Raw genomic sequence first — 21,844 nt, 5'->3', positions numbered from 1 at the left:
CGCGCAAACACACACACACACACACACACACACACACACACAAGCCCGGTTCCTCCTCCATGAGCCATCCCAAATCCTACTCTTGTCAAGGAACCCGCCTCTGCCTTTGTCCCACTGGCCCGTCTCCCCCCAACCCCGACCCCAACCCTTGGCCTGTTCCTTTTTCTGCTTCTTCCAACGCCAGTAGAACTGATTTACTTTCCTGGGTTAGTCTCAGGTGCACGGCACAGTGATTCAGTCCCCTGTTCTTTTCCAGGTGATTTTCCAGTGTGGGTTAAGGCGAGATACGAATACAGATCTCATGCTACAGAGGAAAGCTTTGTTGCTCATCTCCTGTAGGTATACTAGTTCCTCTCTCTTGATCCGACTCCAACTTCGTCCGTCCGCTGCCTTTCCCCTTGGGTAGCCCTATGGACGTTTTCTATGTCTGAAGGTCGTTTTCCCCTTTGCACATAGATTCATTTGCATTCGTTGGCAGAGTCCACAGAGCTTTGTCCCTCTCCACCCGACTCACTTCACTCAGTGGACCCTTCTGTGGGTCCGTCCAGCGTCGCGGCCCGTGGCGATGGCCGCTCCTTCTTGACGGCTGCGTCATATTCCACGGTACACATATACCTCTTCTTCTCGTGCCGCCGGGCACTTGGGCGTTCCCCATGTCTCGGCTCTGGCACAGAGGGCTGCGATGACCCTGGGGGATGCCTGCATCTCTTCCCATCAGGGGTGATGTCTTTTCCCGATGGGTACCCGGGATTGGGTTTGCTGGATCACAGCGTAAGCTCTTCTTTTTCCTATTGCTGGACGGATCCTCGACGGATTGACTTCCAGGGAGCAGTAGATGTTGTTCTGGAAGTGTAGCTGGTCTACACCGTGGTGTCCGTTTCCGCTGGACAGCATCGTGATTCCGTCCTGTGTGTGTAGGATGATGTTTTCAGATCGCTTTCCATTACAGGGGGTGACAGGAGATTGCATCCTATTCCCTGTGGTAGCCTGTGTGTCTTTGCTGGTCGTCTCCTTTCTACTCAGCACTAGTACGGTATGTCCGTTGAGCCCGGCTCTTCATTCATCCCTCCGTCCCTGACTTTGCCCTTGGGAAGCCCGAAGCTGCTTTCCTGTGTCTCGGGGGCTGTCGCTGCTTGGCACAGGGATGAATGTGTACCACACTTTCGATTCCACCCATCTGTGACCTTGTCTGTTTGACTCCCCTCACCAAGGGTCATATTCTGCAGCTCCGGCTGCTGTTGCTGCCAGTGACACTATGTGACTCTTGTGGACGGCTCAGTGACATCGTGTCCTCTCCCTTTCTCTGACAGCGCGTCTCCGTGGGTGAGCCGCTGGGGATGGGCACTAGGGGTTTCTCCCCGTCTTGGCTACGGCAAACGGTGCTGCTACGACCGTGGGGTTTGCATGTGCCTTTCTGAATGAAGAGTTGAGCCTTTCACGGATACGGACCCCGCTCGCCTGTCTCCCGCTTACTTAGTTACCTATGTATTCCGTGTCCTTTTGAAAGCTCACTCCAAAGTCATAGTAGCGGTTGTTGTGCGAGTAGAGTGGATTTCCAACATTGTGCTCCTTTCCGATGGACTGCAACGTGATTCTGTTTCCCAGGTACAGATTTCAGATTTCATGTATGTTTTCAGACTCTTTTCCGCTTGAGGTTATTACAGGGTACTGACTCTTATTGCCTGTGTTGAACTGGATAACCTTGGTGCGTCTCCCATTATAGGCGGTCCTGCGTATCTGTTCGTTGCAGCTCCAGAGTCATCCCTCCACCGCTGCCCTTCCGCCTGCGTTACACTAAGGCGGTTTTCTGCGTGAGCCGGTCTCTCTTCGGCAAATAGGTTCGTTTTGTATTCTTTTACACGTTCCACATGCTTCTGTCCAACTCGGTCTGACGTTCTTCACCAAGTCTAAGAGTCTCTAGGTCCATCATTGCTTGTGACAAATGGCAATCCTTTCCTTTTCTCTTTAGGACCGAGTGATCGTTCCTTGGGACATCTATGCCACGTCTTCTTGGGCCCGCCGTTCGAGGATGGGCACTGGGGTTTCTTCCGTGTCGTGGCTATGGCAAGTAGTGCTGCAGTGTGCAGGGCGAGTACGGACCTTTAGACCTCTCCGAGGTTAGTTCTCTGCGGGTGTGTACCCAGGACGGGGTGTGCTCGGTCAGATGGGAGCTCTCTTTGGTCCTCATGAAACCCCAGGCATCCCCGCTGCCAACCACCACCCACCATCCCACCCTGATCCCCCAGCAATGGCACACCCGAGACTGGACATCTGGTCCTGATGAGTGGGGACTTGGGTCTCTGGGGCGGGACGGTGGGCCCACCCTGTTCCGACCGGGTCTGGCCCCCGTCTGGCGCTCCGTTTCTGTGGCTCGCTTGCCAGCGTGCTAGCCAGCGCCCGGAGCCCCAGCCCACCGCCGAGCCTGAGCAACCTGCGGCACCGCGCGCCAGGGTGGCACGCACGCTCACCCGCCAGCCCGCCCACACGGCGTGCTCTCCCACCACCTCCCTCACGCCACAGCCCCCTCAGGGTCACCGCCTGCCCTCTGCCTCTCCCGCCAGGCCCCAGGCTCGGGCCCCATCTACCCGCCACCGTCCCCCTGCAGCCCCGGGCCATCCCTCACACGCCCTCCCCTGCCCTGGCGTTCACCAGTGCGGGCCTGCCTCCAGCTCCGCAGACCCACCCCTGCCACCCGCCCACCCCGACCGCAGACCTGTCCCAGCCTCACACGGGTGCCTGGCACGGCGTCGCCACCGCCTCCATGCTTCTGCAGAGGCCCTGCTCGAGTGGCCGGCCCATCTCTCGGCCAGGTCCCCGCGAGTCCCATGCCTCCCCTTCCCGCCGGCCCTCCACGCAGACGCCACGCCCAAGCACCCCTGGGCCTGCCTACCCGCACCCGGCTCGCTGCCGCCCCCTCTCCCTGCGATGGCTCTGCCCCGGTCCCTGATCCTCGTGGGAGCACCCACCAGCCATGGCCCCAGGCAGCTTCGTCCCGCACTCTCACCCACGCACGCTGACGCCCACGGCCCCGGCAGGGGCGTCGAGGAAACCTCCTGCGGCGATGGCTAGCACGCGTCAGGTCACAGGTTCTCCTTTGGCCCAGGGGACTCAGCTTTGTCCCGTCGCCCCCGAGCGTGCCGCCCTCGCCGCACGATGGTGCCCTTCGTCGGCCGTCCACTCCCCCACCCCCCCACCCCCCAAAGGACACAGTCCTTCAACAGTCGTGAAACCCTTTGGGGTTATAGACGGGCTGAAGCTTGGGCTAAGAGGAGATTGTGGGTGGCGACGACCCCCGGCGAGAGTTCCTGGGGACGTCGATGACAGTCTGTGGAGAGGGATGGAGTTGATCCTGGACAGACAGATTGGAGAGAATGGCAAAGTAGGAGATGTCATATCTAGGGCAGGGGTGCGTGGAACAGGGCGCTCTGTGTGTGTGTGTGTGTGTGTGTGTGTGTGTGTGTGTGCAGCCAGGTGCCCACCTTTGGTTCGTTGTCGGGGAGGGACATCTGGTAAACCTTGCCTCACTCCGGGAGGATTGAGAGCTGTGGTCAGGCAAGGGAAACACCATGTTGGTCGGCTTGCCCACCCTGGCCGGCATCACTGCCTGGGGCGCATCTGCCACCTCCCAGCTGGTTGGCTGGGTTTTCCCAGCCGGCCCGCCCCGCCGGGACCTGCGTGCTCCCTCACTTCCCCCGCGCGGTGCTGTGACTCGCAGCACGGGCCCACATTCGTCTTCACCCCTTTGCCTCGGGGAGAGCGAAGAAGAACTCAAGAGCCTCTTGATGAAAGTGAAAGAGGAAAATGACAAAGTTGGCTTCCAACTCAACATTCAGAAAACTAAGCTCGTGGCATCCGGTCCCATCACTTCATGGCAAACAGATGGGGAAACAATGGAAACCGGGCGAGACTTCACTGAGGTGGGGGGGGGGGCTCCCCCAAATCACTGCAGATGGTGGCCGCGGCCATGAAATTAAAAGACGTCCGCCTCTTGGGAGAAAAGCTCTGACCAAGCTAGACAGCATGTCGAAAAGCAGAGACATGACTCTGCCACGAGGGTCCATCTCGTGAAAGCCACGGTCTGTCCAGCAGTCACGGACAGATGTGAGAGTTGCAGCATAAAGAAAGCTGAGCGCTGAAGAAGCGATGCTTTTGAACTGCGCTGTTGGAGAAGACTCTTGAGAGTCCCTTGGACTGCCAGGAGATCCAACCAGTCAATCCTAGAGGAAATCAGTCCTGAATATTCATTGGAAGCCCTGAGGCTGAAGCTGACACTTCAGTCAGTCCTCTGGCCACCTGACGCAAAGGACTGACTCCCTGGAAAAGACCTCGACGGAAGGCAGGAGGAGACGGGGACGACACGACACGCCAGAAGGTGAGATGGTTGGACGGCATCGCCGACTCGCTGGACCTGAGTTTGAGCACGCTGCGGGAGTTGGTGATGGCCAGGGAAGCCTGGGCTGCTGCAGTGCCCTGAGCGACTGAACCCATCGATACCGATGCCTCCCGGGCGCCGAGGTCCGCCTCCCAGAGCCCACTCAGGACCAGAACCCTCTTGGAGTCACCAGCGGCGCACGGGAGTCGCAGCCAGCCCGGGACCTGGCACTCAATGGCCAAGCCGCCCAGAGAGGTGGCTGGCATGCGGGACATGGGGAGGCAGGCGTGTCCGTGGCCACTGGCCCCACTCCCAGAGCCAGATCCCCCTCGCTCGTCCTCGGCTGTGGCCACCGCCGCGGCCGCTGCCGGCCCGCGCTGGCGACCACCACAGCCCACGCCCCGACCCCTACCCCCACCCGCCCTGTCCGACCCCACCTCCTCCCCAGCACCACTGCCAGCAGGAGAACCAGCACAAGCCCAGGAGCATCGCCGCTGCCACCAGGGGCAGCAGCCGCCGCCCCTCAGGAGGGAGGGGGCGGGGGCTGGGGCTGGGAGGCCTCAGGCGGGTCGTGGTGGAAGCGGCGCGAGGTGGCCACTGCGGCCAAAAGGTTTGCCCCGGGGGACGGCGGGGGTGGCCTGAATCGCGCTTGGGCTGGAGCTGCAGGGTCCCGGGGCCTCTGTCGCAGCGCTGAGCAAGCGTAGGCTAAAAGGGTGGTGGGGTCGCCGGCGAGGAGATCGGCAGGTGGCGGGCGGAGGGGAAGAAGAAAGGCTTCCCTGACCGGGAATCGAACCCGGGCCGCGGCGGTGAGAGCGCCGAATCCTAACCACTAGACCACCAGGGAGCGTCGGGGTTCGGCCCTCGCCTGCTCCTGCCGAACCCAGCGCCTCCGGGCCGCCCGCCGTCCCGCCGGCCCGCGCCACCGTGGTGCCCACACCCGGCCTTTGCAAGGCAAGTCCAGCCGCCCGCCGGCCCTGTCAGTCCGCCTGCCCTGGCGGGCCGTCTTGCTCTCAGCAGCCTCAAAACACTGCGCGCGCCACCGGCTTCTCGCACACACGCCCAAAGCCGCGCGCCAGCTGCCTGGCTCCCTGCTCCCAGCTCTCTCTGCCCCGAACGCCCCTGCCGGGAGGGCGGCGGACCTCAGCAAAAGGTCGGCCCGCTGCGTTGGCCGGGAATCGAACCCGGGTCAACTGCTTGGAAGGCAGCTATGCTCACCACTATACCACCAACGCTGCTCAGCCCGGGCCGCCGCCAGACGCCGGCCCCGGGCTCGCCCCAGCACACTCTCGCCGCCGCCGCCGCCGCATCCCTGCCCCGACGCCCCGTCAGCGGGAGGCTCTGCGCCGCCGCCGGCGCCACCAGCAGCCCACCAGCAAGCCCATCCGCGCCAGCTCTACGCAGCGGCCGGGGTCCACCGGCCCCACCGCCCCGGGGCGGCGCTCCCGCGGCCTTGCGGTCCCCCGGCCGTTCGCTCCCCGCCGCGGCCCGCGAACGCCTCCGCCCTCACCGCCGGGGGGCAACGCGGGGCACGCGGCTTCCAGCAGCCAGCTGGCCAAAGCCCTTCTCCACCGTGCGCTGGGCGAGGCCACTTCCCACGACGACAGGGGGACACGGGAGCCAGCCGCCTGCAGGCGTCACGGCGCTGTGTCGCGCCGCGCCGCGGGGGCGTCGCGAGCCTAGGAGCCCACTGAGGCAGCCCCTGTGGGCGGGCGGGCCGCAAGATCCGGCTATGGTCGGGCAAGGCCGTGGGGTGGCCAAGGAGGCCGTCGCTCCGCCGTGGCGACCGAGCGCCCGGCGACGACAGAGGGCTCAGGCTGGAGGGCTGCACCGGTAGAGGGGGTCGGCGGTGGCCAGGCGCCTGGTCCAAAGGCGGACGGAGGAGACGAAGGGCCCTTGGGGGCCAGGCGGCAGGACAGAGCGCCACCGCGGCCACCAAAAAGGCTGTGTTGCCTCCCCGTCGGGGAATCGAACCCCGGTCTCCCGCGTGACAGGCGGGGATACTCACCACTATACTAACGAGGACGGCGGCGACCGCCCTGCCGCCCGGCCCCTCTCGGGCTCTCGGGCTGCCTGCCCACGCCTCCCCGTGCCCACCACGGGCCCCGACCCGACCGCCCACCAAACCAACCGCCTCAGTCACAGAGGCGGCCCGCGACCCCGACACGGACCCGGCCCCCCCGGGGCACTGGACACTCCTCGTGCGCGCCGCCTCTTGCCTCCAACGCGGCCATTCCGCCGGGAGAAGGGGGTCCGAGAAGGCAAGCGAGGCTGCGAGGACACGGTGGGCGCGCGCCGGCCCGCGTCTGGCGAGGAGGGGCGCGGGTGAGGAGGGGACGGCCCGCCAAGGGCCGGGCTGGGTCCGGGGCGCGACCGGCGGCGCAGCCGGGCGCCTCGGCCGGCCCCGTCGCTCACCCACACCAGACGGCCGCCTGCCTGCCTGCCTGCCTGCCTGCCTGCATGCCTGCCTGCCTGGCGCGGCGCACCGCGCGGCCCGCCACGGGCGCCGGGGCTCGCGCCGCGTCGGGTCTCAGCCAGGCGAGCGGCCACGCGCCCGCCCAGGCCCGCCGTCAGGATGGCCGAGCGGTCTAAGGCGCTGCGTTCAGGTCGCAGTCTCCCCTGGAGGCGTGGGTTCGAATCCCACTCCTGACAAGCCAGCCTTTTGGCCCGCCGGACAAACGCACCCGTCCTCCCCGCGCCACAGCCTTTCTCCACACACGCCCGCCCCCCCCCCCCCCCCCCCCCGCCACCTGCACCCCACAACCAGGAACCTTCAGTCCTTCTCAGCGCATCTTTCCTCCTCAGCTGGCTGCGGCTGCAGCTGCTGCTTTTCCGGCCTCCCCGCCTGCGCCTCGCGCACCCTCGCCCACCCTCCCACTCGCAAGGCCCCACCCCGCCCCGCCCCGCCCCCGTCGGCGCCGACGCGCGCGGCCCCGCGGCGGGTGGCAAGCCCTCCTCGCTTCGCGGGCGCTGCGACTTCTGCCTGCTGAACGGCCAACTCGCTCTCGCAGCCTTGCTTCCACGTCCGCCCCCGGCCGCTCTCCCTCCGGCCGGCACCCTGTCGTCCGCGCCCGCGCCGCCGGCCCGCCTGCGCCACCCAGCCACACCCAGGCGGCCGAGCCCCCGCGCCTTGCCCGCCAGGGGGCTGCTGCGTGCCCTCCACGCTTCTCCGCCTTGCGGCCTCGGCCGGGCCACACCTGCCTGCCTCCCGCCCGGGACGCGCGCCACGCATCCTTGCTGCGGGCCGGCGAACACCGGCCTTCCGTGCACGAACCCGTCCCGGGAAGGGCGCTCGGCTGGCGTGGGAGCGGAAGCCCTGCGTGCCCGTCCAGCCCACCCACAGGCGCCCAGCCCGCGCGCCCCGGCCCTCGGCGCCACCGCGCCCGTTCCCGGGGGGGAAGCCGCCGCCCGGGCCGGAGCCAAGCCCGGCCTGGCGTGCTCCCTGCCTCAGCCGGCAGTCCCCGAGCCAGGAGCCGCTCTGCCCAAGGGCCCCTCCTCACCACCACCACCACCCACCCTGTCAGAGCGGAGCGCCGGTGAGCGCCGTCGGCCAGAGCGCAGGAGCCAGGCTCACACGCCTTTGGGTCCTCGGGCCTGAGCGCCGCTCGGGGCGGCGGCGGGGGCGCCCCGGGGAGTCGCGCTCCCGCGCTCGCGAGCATCCAGCACAGGCCGAGCCCGGGGTCCCGGCCCCCGCCCGCAATGGCACGCTCCATCCCGCCCCTGCCGGAAAGCCAGCCCGCCAGAGGGGTTTTGGGTCGGGACCCGGCAGGTCGCTGAGAGGAACGTCGGCGCGCGGCCGCGGCGACCACGCAGCGCCTGCCTGCGCCTGGGGTTCCGGCGCCGGGCAGACGGCGTCGGCTCCTGGCCCCCTCGGGCGACACCGACAGCGTCGCGGCGGCCGTGGTCGGCGCAGAAGGCGCGGGACCGGCCGAGTGGGCCGGCGGCCCGCCGCCCCGGGGTCCTGCACGTGCCCGGACCCTGGCTTTGAGGTCGGCCGCCCGTGGTCTCCTGCTCCGATGGAGCAGACAGATGCCCACTGGGCGAGCGGTGAGCAGTGACGGGCGGGTGTTGGCCAGCGCCTCTGGGGCGGCGTCGGGCGGCGGCGGCCACCGGTGCATGGGTGGTTCAGTGGTAGAATTCTCGCCTGCCACGCGGGAGGCCCGGGTTCGATTCCCGGCCCATGCAACCCCAGCGTCCCCTTTTGGTCCCGCACTGCAGTCCCAGAGCCGAGCTAGGTCTGCCCGCTCCAAGGCGCTCAAGGGAGCACTCCTGCAACCGCTGGCTGCTACCTGCCGCCCGCTGCCTCTCCCACGCAGCTGCCCACGACCCCTCCCGCCCCCACACACGGCCCTGCTGCCAAGCCGCTGTGGCCCCAAGCCCTGCGGGCTCAGCCCCCCGTGTGCCCAGACACCTCCCTTGTGGTTGCTGGCTTCGTCACCCGGACCCAGCCGGTGGCTCACGGATTGCGCTGGAAGGCACACCCCACCTCTGGCAGCCGCCGGCCCCACCTCTTCACCTTTCCCAACGTCTGTCTCCAAGCTCCCTGGCTCACTCTCCCCACACCCCGAGAATCAATCACCCTCCGTTTGCACAGCCAGGAGCAAGGAAGTTGCCACATCTGGCAAGGATACCTCCCTTTTCCCTGGAGGGTCCCTGGAGCATCATCTTGCAGGAGGAGTTCCTGCAGAAGTCCACACGCTCCCGGCCCTGGGCCCAGATCGGTTTCCAACCGCAACACCCTCACCACCTCACACACCACCCCCTCCCCTGGAACCCTCTTGCCCGCCTCACCTCAGCATCAGCCCTGCTCCGCCAGTAACACCACCTCAGCCTGCACCCTCACCATCCCCCTGCTCCCCCAAACGCACCCATTCCACCCACCCCTGCTCCCCACCTCCCCCATCTCCACTCCACACCCCCCCGCCCGCGCGCAAACACACACACACACACACACACACACACACACACAAGCCCGGTTCCTCCTCCATGAGCCATCCCAAATCCTACTCTTGTCAAGGAACCCGCCTCTGCCTTTGTCCCACTGGCCCGTCTCCCCCCAACCCCGACCCCAACCCTTGGCCTGTTCCTTTTTCTGCTTCTTCCAACGCCAGTAGAACTGATTTACTTTCCTGGGTTAGTCTCAGGTGCACGGCACAGTGATTCAGTCCCCTGTTCTTTTCCAGGTGATTTTCCAGTGTGGGTTAAGGCGAGATACGAATACAGATCTCATGCTACAGAGGAAAGCTTTGTTGCTCATCTCCTGTAGGTATACTAGTTCCTCTCTCTTGATCCGACTCCAACTTCGTCCGTCCGCTGCCTTTCCCCTTGGGTAGCCCTATGGACGTTTTCTATGTCTGAAGGTCGTTTTCCCCTTTGCACATAGATTCATTTGCATTCGTTGGCAGAGTCCACAGAGCTTTGTCCCTCTCCACCCGACTCACTTCACTCAGTGGACCCTTCTGTGGGTCCGTCCAGCGTCGCGGCCCGTGGCGATGGCCGCTCCTTCTTGACGGCTGCGTCATATTCCACGGTACACATATACCTCTTCTTCTCGTGCCGCCGGGCACTTGGGCGTTCCCCATGTCTCGGCTCTGGCACAGAGGGCTGCGATGACCCTGGGGGATGCCTGCATCTCTTCCCATCAGGGGTGATGTCTTTTCCCGATGGGTACCCGGGATTGGGTTTGCTGGATCACAGCGTAAGCTCTTCTTTTTCCTATTGCTGGACGGATCCTCGACGGATTGACTTCCAGGGAGCAGTAGATGTTGTTCTGGAAGTGTAGCTGGTCTACACCGTGGTGTCCGTTTCCACTGGACAGCGTCGTGATTCCGTCCTGTGTGTGTAGGATGATGTTTTCAGATCGCTTTCCATTACAGGGGGTGACAGGAGATTGCATCCTATTCCCTGTGGTAGCCTGTGTGTCTTTGCTGGTCGTCTCCTTTCTACTCAGCACTAGTACGGTATGTCCGTTGAGCCCGGCTCTTCATTCATCCCTCCGTCCCTGACTTTGCCCTTGGGAAGCCCGAAGCTGCTTTCCTGTGTCTCGGGGGCTGTCGCTGCTTGGCACAGGGATGAATGTGTACCACACTTTCGATTCCACCCATCTGTGACCTTGTCTGTTTGACTCCCCTCACCAAGGGTCATATTCTGCAGCTCCGGCTGCTGTTGCTGCCAGTGACACTATGTGACTCTTGTGGACGGCTCAGTGACATCGCGTCCTCTCCCTTTCTCTGACAGCGCGTCTCCGTGGGTGAGCCGCTGGGGATGGGCACTAGGGGTTTCTCCCCGTCTTGGCTACGGCAAACGGTGCTGCTACGACCGTGGGGTTTGCATGTGCCTTTCTGAATGAAGAGTTGAGCCTTTCACGGATACGGACCCCGCTCGCCTGTCTCCCGCTTACTTAGTTACCTATGTATTCCGTGTCCTTTTGAAAGCTCACTCCAAAGTCATAGTAGCGGTTGTTGTGCGAGTAGAGTGGATTTCCAACATTGTGCTCCTTTCCGATGGACTGCAACGTGATTCTGTTTCCCAGGTACAGATTTCAGATTTCATGTATGTTTTCAGACTCTTTTCCGCTTGAGGTTATTACAGGGTACTGACTCTTATTGCCTGTGTTGAACTGGATAACCTTGGTGCGTCTCCCATTATAGGCGGTCCTGCGTATCTGTTCGTTGCAGCTCCAGAGTCATCCCTCCACCGCTGCCCTTCCGCCTGCGTTACACTAAGGCGGTTTTCTGCGTGAGCCGGTCTCTCTTCGGCAAATAGGTTCGTTTTGTATTCTTTTACACGTTCCACATGCTTCTGTCCAACTCGGTCTGACGTTCTTCACCAAGTCTAAGAGTCTCTAGGTCCATCATTGCTTGTGACAAATGGCAATCCTTTCCTTTTCTCTTTAGGACCGAGTGATCGTTCCTTGGGACATCTATGCCACGTCTTCTTGGGCCCGCCGTTCGAGGATGGGCACTGGGGTTTCTTCCGTGTCGTGGCTATGGCAAGTAGTGCTGCAGTGTGCAGGGCGAGTACGGACCTTTAGACCTCTCCGAGGTTAGTTCTCTGCGGGTGTGTACCCAGGACGGGGTGTGCTCGGTCAGATGGGAGCTCTCTTTGGTCCTCATGAAACCCCAGGCATCCCCGCTGCCAACCACCACCCACCATCCCACCCTGATCCCCCAGCAATGGCACACCCGAGACTGGACATCTGGTCCTGATGAGTGGGGACTTGGGTCTCTGGGGCGGGACGGTGGGCCCACCCTGTTCCGACCGGGTCTGGCCCCCGTCTGGCGCTCCGTTTCTGTGGCTCGCTTGCCAGCGTGCTAGCCAGCGCCCGGAGCCCCAGCCCACCGCCGAGCCTGAGCAACCTGCGGCACCGCGCGCCAGGGTGGCACGCACGCTCACCCGCCAGCCCGCCCACACGGCGTGCTCTCCCACCACCTCCCTCACGCCACAGCCCCCTCAGGGTCACCGCCTGCCCTCTGCCTCTCCCGCCAGGCCCCAGGCTCGGGCCCCATCTACCCGCCACCGTCCCCCTGCAGCCCCGGGCCATCCCTCACACGCCCTCCCCTGCCCTGGCGTTCACCAGTGCGGGCCTGCCTCCAGCTCCGCAGACCCACCCCTGCCACCTGCCCACCCCGACCGCAGACCTGTCCCAGCCTCACACGGGTGCCTGGCACGGCGTCGCCACCGCCTCCATGCTTCTGCAGAGGCCCTGCTCGAGTGGCCAGCCCATCTCTCGGCCAGGTCCCCGCGAGTCCCATGCCTCCCCTTCCCGCCGGCCCTCCACGCAGACGCCACGCCCAAGCACCCCTGGGCCTGCCTCCCCGCACCCGGCTCGCTGCCGCCCCCTCTCCCTGCGATGGCTCTGCCCCGGTCCCTGATCCTCGTGGGGGCACCCACCAGCCATGGCCCCAGGCAGCTTCGTCCCGCACTCTCACCCACGCACGCTGACGCCCACGGCCCCGGCAGGGGCGTCGAGGAAACCTCCTGCGGCGATGGCTAGCACGCGTCAGGCCACAGGTTCTCCTTTGGCCCAGGGGACTCAGCTTTGTCCCGTCGCCCCCGAGCGTGCCGCCCTCGCCGCACGATTGGTGCCCTTCGTCGGCCGTCCACTCCCCCACCCCCCCACTCCCCAAAGGACACAGTCCTTCAACAGTCGTGAAACCCTTTGGGGTTATAGACGGGCTGAAGCTTGGGCTAAGAGGAGATTGTGGGTGGCGACGACCCCCGGCGAGAGTTCCTGGGGACGTCGATGACAGTCTGTGGAGAGGGATGGAGTTGATCCTGGACAGACAGATTGGAGAGAATGGCAAAGTAGGAGATGTCATATCTAGGGCAGGGGTGCGTGGAACAGGGCGCTCTGTGTGTGTGTGTGTGTGTGTGTGTGTGTGTGTGTGTGCAGCCAGGTGCCCACCTTTGGTTCGTTGTCGGGGAGGGACATCTGGTAAACCTTGCCTCACTCCGGGAGGATTGAGAGCTGTGGTCAGGCAAGGGAAACACCATGTTGGTCGGCTTGCCCACCCTGGCCGGCATCACTGCCTGGGGCGCATCTGCCACCTCCCAGCTGGTTGGCTGGGTTTTCCCAGCCGGCCCGCCCCGCCGGGACCTGCGTGCTCCCTCACTTCCCCCGCGCGGTGCTGTGACTCGCAGCACGGGCCCACATTCGTCTTCACCCCTTTGCCTCGGGGAGAGCGAAGAAGAACTCAAGAGCCTCTTGATGAAAGTGAAAGAGGAAAATGACAAAGTTGGCTTCCAACTCAACATTCAGAAAACTAAGCTCGTGGCATCCGGTCCCATCACTTCATAGCAAACAGATGGGGAAACAATGGAAACCGGGCGAGACTTCACTGAGGTGGGGGGGGGGGGCTCCCCCAAATCACTGCAGATGGTGGCCGCGGCCATGAAATTAAAAGACGTCCGCCTCTTGGGAGAAAAGCTCTGACCAAGCTAGACAGCATGTCGAAAAGCAGAGACATGACTCTGCCACGAGGGTCCATCTCGTGAAAGCCACGGTCTGTCCAGCAGTCACGGACAGATGTGAGAGTTGCAGCATAAAGAAAGCTGAGCGCTGAAGAAGCGATGCTTTTGAACTGCGCTGTTGGAGAAGACTCTTGAGAGTCCCTTGGACTGCCAGGAGATCCAACCAGTCAATCCTAGAGGAAATCAGTCCTGAATATTCATTGGAAGCCCTGAGGCTGAAGCTGACACTTCAGTCAGTCCTCTGGCCACCTGACGCAAAGGACTGACTCCCTGGAAAAGACCTCGACGGAAGGCAGGAGGAGACGGGGACGACACGACACGCCAGAAGGTGAGATGGTTGGACGGCATCGCCGACTCGCTGGACCTGAGTTTGAGCACGCTGCGGGAGTTGGTGATGGCCAGGGAAGCCTGGGCTGCTGCAGTGCCCTGAGCGACTGAACCCATCGATACCGATGCCTCCCGGGCGCCGAGGTCCGCCTCCCAGAGCCCACTCAGGACCAGAACCCTCTTGGAGTCACCAGCGGCGCACGGGAGTCGCAGCCAGCCCGGGACCTGGCACTCAATGGCCAAGCCGCCCAGAGAGGTGGCTGGCATGCGGGACATGGGGAGGCAGGCGTGTCCGTGGCCACTGGCCCCACTCCCAGAGCCAGATCCCCCTCGCTCGTCCTCGGCTGTGGCCACCGCCGCGGCCGCTGCCGGCCCGCGCTGGCGACCACCACAGCCCACGCCCCGACCCCTACCCCCACCCGCCCTGTCCGACCCCACCTCCTCCCCAGCACCACTGCCAGCAGGAGAACCAGCACAAGCCCAGGAGCATCGCCGCTGCCACCAGGGGCAGCAGCCGCCGCCCCTCAGGAGGGAGGGGGCGGGGGCTGGGGCTGGGAGGCCTCAGGCGGGTCGTGGTGGAAGCGGCGCGAGGTGGCCACTGCGGCCAAAAGGTTTGCCCCGGGGGACGGCGGGGGTGGCCTGAATCGCGCTTGGGCTGGAGCTGCAGGGTCCCGGGGCCTCTGTCGCAGCGCTGAGCAAGCGTAGGCTAAAAGGGTGGTGGGGTCGCCGGCGAGGAGATCGGCAGGTGGCGGGCGGAGGGGAAGAAGAAAGGCTTCCCTGACCGGGAATCGAACCCGGGCCGCGGTGGTGAGAGCGCCGAATCCTAACCACTAGACCACCAGGGAGCGTCGGGGTTCGGCCCTCGCCTGCTCCTGCCGAACCCAGCGCCTCCGGGCCGCCCGCCGTCCCGCCGGCCCGCGCCACCGTGGTGCCCACACCCGGCCTTTGCAAGGCAAGTCCAGCCGCCCGCCGGCCCTGTCAGTCCGCCTGCCCTGGCGGGCCGTCTTGCTCTCAGCAGCCTCAAAACACTGCGCGCGCCACCGGCTTCTCGCACACACGCCCAAAGCCGCGCGCCAGCTGCCTGGCTCCCTGCTCCCAGCTCTCTCTGCCCCGAACGCCCCTGCCGGGAGGGCGGCGGACCTCAGCAAAAGGTCGGCCCGCTGCGTTGGCCGGGAATCGAACCCGGGTCAACTGCTTGGAAGGCAGCTATGCTCACCACTATACCACCAACGCTGCTCAGCCCGGGCCGCCGCCAGACGCCGGCCCCGGGCTCGCCCCAGCACACTCTCGCCGCCGCCGCCGCCGCATCCCTGCCCCGACGCCCCGTCAGCGGGAGGCTCTGCGCCGCCGCCGGCGCCACCAGCAGCCCACCAGCAAGCCCATCCGCGCCAGCTCTACGCAGCGGCCGGGGTCCACCGGCCCCACCGCCCCGGGGCGGCGCTCCCGCGGCCTTGCGGTCCCCCGGCCGTTCGCTCCCCGCCGCGGCCCGCGAACGCCTCCGCCCTCACCGCCGGGGGGCAACGCGGGGCACGCGGCTTCCAGCAGCCAGCTGGCCAAAGCCCTTCTCCACCGTGCGCTGGGCGAGGCCACTTCCCACGACGACAGGGGGACACGGGAGCCAGCCGCCTGCAGGCGTCACGGCGCTGTGTCGCGCCGCGCCGCGGGGGCGTCGCGAGCCTAGGAGCCCACTGAGGCAGCCCCTGTGGGCGGGCGGGCCGCAAGATCCGGCTATGGTCGGGCAAGGCCGTGGGGTGGCCAAGGAGGCCGTCGCTCCGCCGTGGCGACCGAGCGCCCGGCGACGACAGAGGGCTCAGGCTGGAGGGCTGCACCGGTAGAGGGGGTCGGCGGTGGCCAGGCGCCTGGTCCAAAGGCGGACGGAGGAGACGAAGGGCCCTTGGGGGCCAGGCGGCAGGACAGAGCGCCACCGCGGCCACCAAAAAGGCTGTGTTGCCTCCCCGTCGGGGAATCGAACCCCGGTCTCCCGCGTGACAGGCGGGGATACTCACCACTATACTAACGAGGACGGCGGCGACCGCCCTGCCGCCCGGCCCCTCTCGGGCTCTCGGGCTGCCTGCCCACGCCTCCCCGTGCCCACCACGGGCCCCGACCCGACCGCCCACCAAACCAACCGCCTCAGTCACAGAGGCGGCCCGCGACCCCGACACGGACCCGGCCCCCCCGGGGCACTGGACACTCCTCGTGCGCGCCGCCTCTTGCCTCCAACGCGGCCATTCCGCCGGGAGAAGGGGGTCCGAGAAGGCAAGCGAGGCTGCGAGGACACGGTGGGCGCGCGCCGGCCCGCGTCTGGCGAGGAGGGGCGCGGGTGAGGAGGGGACGGCCCGCCAAGGGCCGGGCTGGGTCCGGGGCGCGACCGGCGGCGCAGCCGGGCGCCTCGGCCGGCCCCGTCGCTCACCCACACCAGACGGCCGCCTGCCTGCCTGCCTGCCTGCCTGCCTGCATGCCTGCCTGCCTGGCGCGGCGCACCGCGCGGCCCGCCACGGGCGCCGGGGCTCGCGCCGCGTCGGGTCTCAGCCAGGCGAGCGGCCACGCGCCCGCCCAGGCCCGCCGTCAGGATGGCCGAGCGGTCTAAGGCGCTGCGTTCAGGTCGCAGTCTCCCCTGGAGGCGTGGGTTCGAATCCCACTCCTGACAAGCCAGCCTTTTGGCCCGCCGGACAAACGCACCCGTCCTCCCCGCGCCACAGCCTTTCTCCACACACGCCCGCGCCCCCCCCCCCACCCCCCCCGCCACCTGCACCCCACAACCAGGAACCTTCAGTCCTTCTCAGCGCATCTTTCCTCCTCAGCTGGCTGCGGCTGCAGCTGCTGCTTTTCCGGCCTCCCCGCCTGCGCCTCGCGCACCCTCGCCCACCCTCCCACTCGCAAGGCCCCACCCCGCCCCGCCCCGCCCCCGTCGGCGCCGACGCGCGCGGCCCCGCGGCGGGTGGCAAGCCCTCCTCGCTTCGCGGGCGCTGCGACTTCTGCCTGCTGAACGGCCAACTCGCTCTCGCAGCCTTGCTTCCACGTCCGCCCCCGGCCGCTCTCCCTCCGGCCGGCACCCTGTCGTCCGCGCCCGCGCCGCCGGCCCGCCTGCGCCACCCAGCCACACCCAGGCGGCCGAGCCCCCGCGCCTTGCCCGCCAGGGTGCTGCTGCGTGCCCTCCACGCTTCTCCGCCTTGCGGCCTCGGCCGGGCCACACCTGCCTGCCTCCCGCCCGGGACGCGCGCCACGCATCCTTGCTGCGGGCCGGCGAACACCGGCCTTCCGTGCACGAACCCGTCCCGGGAAGGGCGCTCGGCTGGCGTGGGAGCGGAAGCCCTGCGTGCCCGTCCAGCCCACCCACAGGCGCCCAGCCCGCGCGCCCCGGCCCTCGGCGCCACCGCGCCCGTTCCCGGGGGGGAAGCCGCCGCCCGGGCCGGAGCCAAGCCCGGCCTGGCGTGCTCCCTGCCTCAGCCGGCAGTCCCCGAGCCAGGAGCCGCTCTGCCCAAGGGCCCCTCCTCACCACCACCACCACCCACCCTGTCAGAGCGGAGCGCCGGTGAGCGCCGTCGGCCAGAGCGCAGGAGCCAGGCTCACACGCCTTTGGGTCCTCGGGCCTGAGCGCCGCTCGGGGCGGCGGCGGGGGCGCCCCGGGGAGTCGCGCTCCCGCGCTCGCGAGCATCCAGCACAGGCCGAGCCCGGGGTCCCGGCCCCCGCCCGCAATGGCACGCTCCATCCCGCCCCTGCCGGAAAGCCAGCCCGCCAGAGGGGTTTTGGGTCGGGACCCGGCAGGTCGCTGAGAGGAACGTCGGCGCGCGGCCGCGGCGACCACGCAGCGCCTGCCTGCGCCTGGGGTTCCGGCGCCGGGCAGACGGCGTCGGCTCCTGGCCCCCTCGGGCGACACCGACAGCGTCGCGGCGGCCGTGGTCGGCGCAGAAGGCGCGGGACCGGCCGAGTGGGCCGGCGGCCCGCCGCCCCGGGGTCCTGCACGTGCCCGGACCCTGGCTTTGAGGTCGGCCGCCCGTGGTCTCCTGCTCCGATGGAGCAGACAGATGCCCACTGGGCGAGCGGTGAGCAGTGACGGGCGGGTGTTGGCCAGCGCCTCTGGGGCGGCGTCGGGCGGCGGCGGCCACCGGTGCATGGGTGGTTCAGTGGTAGAATTCTCGCCTGCCACGCGGGAGGCCCGGGTTCGATTCCCGGCCCATGCAACCCCAGCGTCCCCTTTTGGTCCCGCACTGCAGTCCCAGAGCCGAGCTAGGTCTGCCCGCTCCAAGGCGCTCAAGGGAGCACTCCTGCAACCGCTGGCTGCTACCTGCCGCCCGCTGCCTCTCCCACGCAGCTGCCCACGACCCCTCCCGCCCCCACACACGGCCCTGCTGCCAAGCCGCTGTGGCCCCAAGCCCTGCGGGCTCAGCCCCCCGTGTGCCCAGACACCTCCCTTGTGGTTGCTGGCTTCGTCACCCGGACCCAGCCGGTGGCTCACGGATTGCGCTGGAAGGCACACCCCACCTCTGGCAGCCGCCGGCCCCACCTCTTCACCTTTCCCAACGTCTGTCTCCAAGCTCCCTGGCTCACTCTCCCCACACCCCGAGAATCAATCACCCTCCGTTTGCACAGCCAGGAGCAAGGAAGTTGCCACATCTGGCAAGGATACCTCCCTTTTCCCTGGAGGGTCCCTGGAGCATCATCTTGCAGGAGGAGTTCCTGCAGAAGTCCACACGCTCCCGGCCCTGGGCCCAGATCGGTTTCCAACCGCAACACCCTCACCACCTCACACACCACCCCCTCCCCTGGAACCCTCTTGCCCGCCTCACCTCAGCATCAGCCCTGCTCCGCCAGTAACACCACCTCAGCCTGCACCCTCACCATCCCCCTGCTCCCCCAAACGCACCCATTCCACCCACCCCTGCTCCCCACCTCCCCCATCTCCACTCCACACCCCCCCGCCCGCGCGCAAACACACACACACACACACACACACACACACACACAAGCCCGGTTCCTCCTCCATGAGCCATCCCAAATCCTACTCTTGTCAAGGAACCCGCCTCTGCCTTTGTCCCACTGGCCCGTCTCCCCCCAACCCCGACCCCAACCCTTGGCCTGTTCCTTTTTCTGCTTCTTCCAACGCCAGTAGAACTGATTTACTTTCCTGGGTTAGTCTCAGGTGCACGGCACAGTGATTCAGTCCCCTGTTCTTTTCCAGGTGATTTTCCAGTGTGGGTTAAGGCGAGATACGAATACAGATCTCATGCTACAGAGGAAAGCTTTGTTGCTCATCTCCTGTAGGTATACTAGTTCCTCTCTCTTGATCCGACTCCAACTTCGTCCGTCCGCTGCCTTTCCCCTTGGGTAGCCCTATGGACGTTTTCTATGTCTGAAGGTCGTTTTCCCCTTTGCACATAGATTCATTTGCATTCGTTGGCAGAGTCCACAGAGCTTTGTCCCTCTCCACCCGACTCACTTCACTCAGTGGACCCTTCTGTGGGTCCGTCCAGCGTCGCGGCCCGTGGCGATGGCCGCTCCTTCTTGACGGCTGCGTCATATTCCACGGTACACATATACCTCTTCTTCTCGTGCCGCCGGGCACTTGGGCGTTCCCCATGTCTCGGCTCTGGCACAGAGGGCTGCGATGACCCTGGGGGATGCCTGCATCTCTTCCCATCAGGGGTGATGTCTTTTCCCGATGGGTACCCGGGATTGGGTTTGCTGGATCACAGCGTAAGCTCTTCTTTTTCCTATTGCTGGACGGATCCTCGACGGATTGACTTCCAGGGAGCAGTAGATGTTGTTCTGGAAGTGTAGCTGGTCTACACCGTGGTGTCCGTTTCCGCTGGACAGCATCGTGATTCCGTCCTGTGTGTGTAGGATGATGTTTTCAGATCGCTTTCCATTACAGGGGGTGACAGGAGATTGCATCCTATTCCCTGTGGTAGCCTGTGTGTCTTTGCTGGTCGTCTCCTTTCTACTCAGCACTAGTACGGTATGTCCGTTGAGCCCGGCTCTTCATTCATCCCTCCGTCCCTGACTTTGCCCTTGGGAAGCCCGAAGCTGCTTTCCTGTGTCTCGGGGGCTGTCGCTGCTTGGCACAGGGATGAATGTGTACCACACTTTCGATTCCACCCATCTGTGACCTTGTCTGTTTGACTCCCCTCACCAAGGGTCATATTCTGCAGCTCCGGCTGCTGTTGCTGCCAGTGACACTATGTGACTCTTGTGGACGGCTCAGTGACATCGTGTCCTCTCCCTTTCTCTGACAGCGCGTCTCCGTGGGTGAGCCGCTGGGGATGGGCACTAGGGGTTTCTCCCCGTCTTGGCTACGGCAAACGGTGCTGCTACGACCGTGGGGTTTGCATGTGCCTTTCTGAATGAAGAGTTGAGCCTTTCACGGATACGGACCCCGCTCGCCTGTCTCCCGCTTACTTAGTTACCTATGTATTCCGTGTCCTTTTGAAAGCTCACTCCAAAGTCATAGTAGCGGTTGTTGTGCGAGTAGAGTGGATTTCCAACATTGTGCTCCTTTCCGATGGACTGCAACGTGATTCTGTTTCCCAGGTACAGATTTCAGATTTCATGTATGTTTTCAGACTCTTTTCCGCTTGAGGTTATTACAGGGTACTGACTCTTATTGCCTGTGTTGAACTGGATAACCTTGGTGCGTCTCCCATTATAGGCGGTCCTGCGTATCTGTTCGTTGCAGCTCCAGAGTCATCCCTCCACCGCTGCCCTTCCGCCTGCGTTACACTAAGGCGGTTTTCTGCGTGAGCCGGTCTCTCTTCGGCAAATAGGTTCGTTTTGTATTCTTTTACACGTTCCACATGCTTCTGTCCAACTCGGTCTGACGTTCTTCACCAAGTCTAAGAGTCTCTAGGTCCATCATTGCTTGTGACAAATGGCAATCCTTTCCTTTTCTCTTTAGGACCGAGTGATCGTTCCTTGGGACATCTATGCCACGTCTTCTTGGGCCCGCCGTTCGAGGATGGGCACTGGGGTTTCTTCCGTGTCGTGGCTATGGCAAGTAGTGCTGCAGTGTGCAGGGCGAGTACGGACCTTTAGACCTCTCCGAGGTTAGTTCTCTGCGGGTGTGTACCCAGGACGGGGTGTGCTCGGTCAGATGGGAGCTCTCTTTGGTCCTCATGAAACCCCAGGCATCCCCGCTGCCAACCACCACCCACCATCCCACCCTGATCCCCCAGCAATGGCACACCCGAGACTGGACATCTGGTCCTGATGAGTGGGGACTTGGGTCTCTGGGGCGGGACGGTGGGCCCACCCTGTTCCGACCGGGTCTGGCCCCCGTCTGGCGCTCCGTTTCTGTGGCTCGCTTGCCAGCGTGCTAGCCAGCGCCCGGAGCCCCAGCCCACCGCCGAGCCTGAGCAACCTGCGGCACCGCGCGCCAGGGTGGCACGCACGCTCACCCGCCAGCCCGCCCACACGGCGTGCTCTCCCACCACCTCCCTCACGCCACAGCCCCCTCAGGGTCACCGCCTGCCCTCTGCCTCTCCCGCCAGGCCCCAGGCTCGGGCCCCATCTACCCGCCACCGTCCCCCTGCAGCCCCGGGCCATCCCTCACACGCCCTCCCCTGCCCTGGCGTTCACCAGTGCGGGCCTGCCTCCAGCTCCGCAGACCCACCCCTGCCACCCGCCCACCCCGACCGCAGACCTGTCCCAGCCTCACACGGGTGCCTGGCACGGCGTCGCCACCGCCTCCATGCTTCTGCAGAGGCCCTGCTCGAGTGGCCGGCCCATCTCTCGGCCAGGTCCCCGCGAGTCCCATGCCTCCCCTTCCCGCCGGCCCTCCACGCAGACGCCACGCCCAAGCACCCCTGGGCCTGCCTACCCGCACCCGGCTCGCTGCCGCCCCCTCTCCCTGCGATGGCTCTGCCCCGGTCCCTGATCCTCGTGGGAGCACCCACCAGCCATGGCCCCAGGCAGCTTCGTCCCGCACTCTCACCCACGCACGCTGACGCCCACGGCCCCGGCAGGGGCGTCGAGGAAACCTCCTGCGGCGATGGCTAGCACGCGTCAGGTCACAGGTTCTCCTTTGGCCCAGGGGACTCAGCTTTGTCCCGTCGCCCCCGAGCGTGCCGCCCTCGCCGCACGATGGTGCCCTTCGTCGGCCGTCCACTCCCCCACCCCCCCACCCCCCAAAGGACACAGTCCTTCAACAGTCGTGAAACCCTTTGGGGTTATAGACGG

General features: G+C 65.6%; 10 non-coding genes across 10 annotated transcripts; 4 read left to right on the top strand and 6 right to left on the bottom strand.

Moving 5' to 3' along the window:
* Positions 1–5,144: 5,144 nt before the first annotated feature.
* Positions 5,145–5,216, bottom strand: TRNAE-CUC (transfer RNA glutamic acid (anticodon CUC)). Its single transcript has one exon. It is a non-coding gene; the product is annotated as a tRNA-Glu (tRNA).
* Positions 5,217–5,532: 316 nt separating this feature from the next.
* Positions 5,533–5,604, bottom strand: TRNAG-UCC (transfer RNA glycine (anticodon UCC)). Its single transcript has one exon. It is a non-coding gene; the product is annotated as a tRNA-Gly (tRNA).
* Positions 5,605–6,322: 718 nt separating this feature from the next.
* On the bottom strand, positions 6,323–6,394 carry TRNAD-GUC (transfer RNA aspartic acid (anticodon GUC)). The gene has a single exon. It is a non-coding gene; the product is annotated as a tRNA-Asp (tRNA).
* A 544-nt stretch (positions 6,395–6,938) lies between these two features.
* TRNAL-CAG (transfer RNA leucine (anticodon CAG)) lies at positions 6,939–7,021 on the top strand. Its single transcript has one exon. It is a non-coding gene; the product is annotated as a tRNA-Leu (tRNA).
* A 1,462-nt stretch (positions 7,022–8,483) lies between these two features.
* TRNAG-GCC (transfer RNA glycine (anticodon GCC)) lies at positions 8,484–8,554 on the top strand. Its single transcript has one exon. It is a non-coding gene; the product is annotated as a tRNA-Gly (tRNA).
* A 5,888-nt stretch (positions 8,555–14,442) lies between these two features.
* TRNAE-CUC (transfer RNA glutamic acid (anticodon CUC)) lies at positions 14,443–14,514 on the bottom strand. The gene has a single exon. It is a non-coding gene; the product is annotated as a tRNA-Glu (tRNA).
* Positions 14,515–14,830: 316 nt separating this feature from the next.
* On the bottom strand, positions 14,831–14,902 carry TRNAG-UCC (transfer RNA glycine (anticodon UCC)). The gene has a single exon. It is a non-coding gene; the product is annotated as a tRNA-Gly (tRNA).
* Positions 14,903–15,620: 718 nt separating this feature from the next.
* On the bottom strand, positions 15,621–15,692 carry TRNAD-GUC (transfer RNA aspartic acid (anticodon GUC)). The gene has a single exon. It is a non-coding gene; the product is annotated as a tRNA-Asp (tRNA).
* Positions 15,693–16,236: 544 nt separating this feature from the next.
* TRNAL-CAG (transfer RNA leucine (anticodon CAG)) lies at positions 16,237–16,319 on the top strand. The gene has a single exon. It is a non-coding gene; the product is annotated as a tRNA-Leu (tRNA).
* A 1,463-nt stretch (positions 16,320–17,782) lies between these two features.
* Positions 17,783–17,853, top strand: TRNAG-GCC (transfer RNA glycine (anticodon GCC)). The gene has a single exon. It is a non-coding gene; the product is annotated as a tRNA-Gly (tRNA).
* Positions 17,854–21,844: the final 3,991 nt, after the last annotated feature.

The sequence above is a fragment of the Dama dama genome, chromosome 20 (genome assembly GCF_033118175.1).
Source record: "Dama dama isolate Ldn47 chromosome 20, ASM3311817v1, whole genome shotgun sequence".
NCBI classification, from domain to species: Eukaryota; Metazoa; Chordata; class Mammalia; order Artiodactyla; family Cervidae; genus Dama; species Dama dama.
The sequence above is the reverse complement of the archived record's forward strand: the minus strand, read 5'-3'. Positions and strand labels throughout refer to the sequence as shown.